At 57.3% G+C, this 2324-nt stretch overlaps 1 pseudogene; it reads right to left on the bottom strand.

The window, feature by feature from the left end:
• Positions 1–824: 824 nt before the first annotated feature.
• LOC123645712 lies at positions 825–2002 on the bottom strand (annotated as a pseudogene).
• Positions 2003–2324: the final 322 nt, after the last annotated feature.

Here is a 2324-nt window from a genome sequence, read left to right as displayed (position 1 = left end):
AAGTGATTTTCCTAAATTCACAACTTTCACATTTGGCTAAGCTAAAAAGCAAGCAAACAAACAAAAGTAAAAATGAAGCTTTCACTACTTGTAAGTAGGCCAAGTCACATGATGCCTATAAATGAGAGTTTAAATCACAATGAGAGCACTTTTCTAGCCGGGGAAATATTTTCCTTAATTAAGTGAGCTTCAGTAATTCATCCATGGTGATGAGTAAACCCTTGGGTTAGGTTCAGAAAACTCTTCCACCAGCCTGTTTCATAGGAATTACACAAATATTTATTATGAAACATACATAAAACATTTTTTGGTTGTCTTAATAGTAAAGACAATAATTTTTAAAGTCATCCTACTTTGCTGTCTTTCACGTTTTTTTTTTCTCCTAAATGTACCATCTGAATTTCTTAGGTATGTTGTACAATTACATAAAGTCCATTTTACTTAATGGATAAATGTGTTCATCAACTTTAGCACCCTATGAAAGTAGTAAGAGTAATGAGAACCAGGGCTATTTAAAGGGTTCCTCATATCCTCTCCTTCATTATCAGTGGTGACATTTATTTAGAAAACAGTGAGGAAGAATTACCGCAGCCTAGAGGCACCTAGGGACAGAGGGAATTCAGAGACTGAGAAAGTGTGGCTTTGGAGAGAGATAAAAGTCGAATTGGAAATTTATGGAGTCTAAATGAACCCGTTTACCGCTCTCCCCAGCTTCAGACTCAGACACGGTGGGAGGTGTCAGGAATGTGCGTGGACCCTTCATAAACTGACATTTTCATTCGTGTTTATTTTTCCCACAAAAGAAATGGAAATACAAGCGCTTGGTAGTACCTGCTTCTGAGGCTTAAAAGCACATCATTAATAAGGCACGCTGTAGCCGCCGTCGGGGGGATCACTTTTTAAATAAACACCGCCAAAAGAATCTCCTCAAAGGGACGCTGCAGTCACTGCCCCCCCCCCAGCCGCGAGGGCAAAGGGGGACAGATATCGCCCCCTGCTTGCCTGGGGGCCTCCCTGTCTCCTCCGACCTCCCGCCCCTCTCCCACGCGGCTCAGGCCGCCTTGGGAGGTAGCCGGGAGAAAAGGCGACGCTCGGTCTTCCGCGGCACAGTCTTCGGTCGGTCCTGCTGGTCCCCCGCTTTGCGGCGCAGCAGCGCGCGGGCGGCGGGGCTGTCCCGACAGGGCAGCGGCGTGAGACGTCAGCGCCTCGCTCCCCTCGCGCCGGCTCGTTCAGGTGGCAGAGCGCCCGCGTCCAGTCGGTGGCCCGGTGGAAAGGCCAGGTGGGCAGCGCCAGGGGTTTCTCCGAGTCCCCTCCGGGGAAGGTCACCGGGAACCACACGGCCAGGCCGCACGTGGGCGCCGAGCCACAGCAGCCGCAGCGCGAGCGCCCGGCCGCCGCGGGCTCCAGCTCCCGCTCCCAGCCCGCGCGGGCAGCCCGCGCTGAGCAAGGCGCTGCGGCGGGGCCCGCACGCCCTCGCGGGACAGGCCCTGCGCCGCGATCTCCGAGCGGCCCGTGGGGCGGCGCGCAGCGGAGCTCTGCAGGCAGCTCCGGCCGGCACCGCAGCGCGGCTGCACCTGGCTCCAGGGGCCCAGGCGCCACTCAACCTCTCGTCGCTGACGGGGACTGAGAAGAGCCGGGTGGAAACCGGCGGGGGACGCCGCCCGCCTTCAGCCGCTTGGTCGGCGCGTGGAGCGCGGAGCTTGGCGTGGACTCGTGCAGGAGTCCGTAGCCCGTCCCCTCGCCCCCGAAGGCATCCACCTGCTCCGACAACGCCGCTGTCTCCACCTGCCCCGGCGGGAGCGCACCCGGCCTTCCAGCCCCTGGGCCTGGTGCCAGATGGCGCTGGTCTCCACCGCGTGCGCGCCGGCCCGGCCCGGGCACAGAAGATGCGCAGAATGCAGGTGCCCGCGCCCACGTCCAGCGCCGTCTCGCCCCGCAGTGCTGCCCGGTTCCTCGGGACGCCTAGGCGGTGGGCATCGGTGCGGACCCGGTCTGCGACCATCTCCTCCTGGACGGACACGTCCCGGTAGCTCGGGTAGTACAGCTGGTCCCCTCCCGCTTAGTCCTCCGGGGTCGCTGCAGCGCCACCTCCAGCGCCCTGCTACCTTCCTCCTCACGTCCCTCCCCTCGTTCGCCGCCCCCTCCCCCACCTCTCCTTTCTTGGAGGGCGACATCTTGGCCCAGAATGTACTGTTTATGGCTCTGCTATTTATTATGAATGGTCACTTGTAGGTCTTGCTCAGTAGAGACGCCAGTAGGAAAGATAACGCCTGTAAGCCATAAACTTAGCAATCTTATTCTAACTTTCTTTCTTAAAGGCCTAT

The sequence above is a fragment of the Lemur catta genome, chromosome 10 (assembly GCF_020740605.2).
Source record: "Lemur catta isolate mLemCat1 chromosome 10, mLemCat1.pri, whole genome shotgun sequence".
Classification (NCBI taxonomy): domain Eukaryota; kingdom Metazoa; phylum Chordata; class Mammalia; order Primates; family Lemuridae; genus Lemur; species Lemur catta.
The sequence above is the reverse complement of the archived record's forward strand: the minus strand, read 5'-3'. Positions and strand labels throughout refer to the sequence as shown.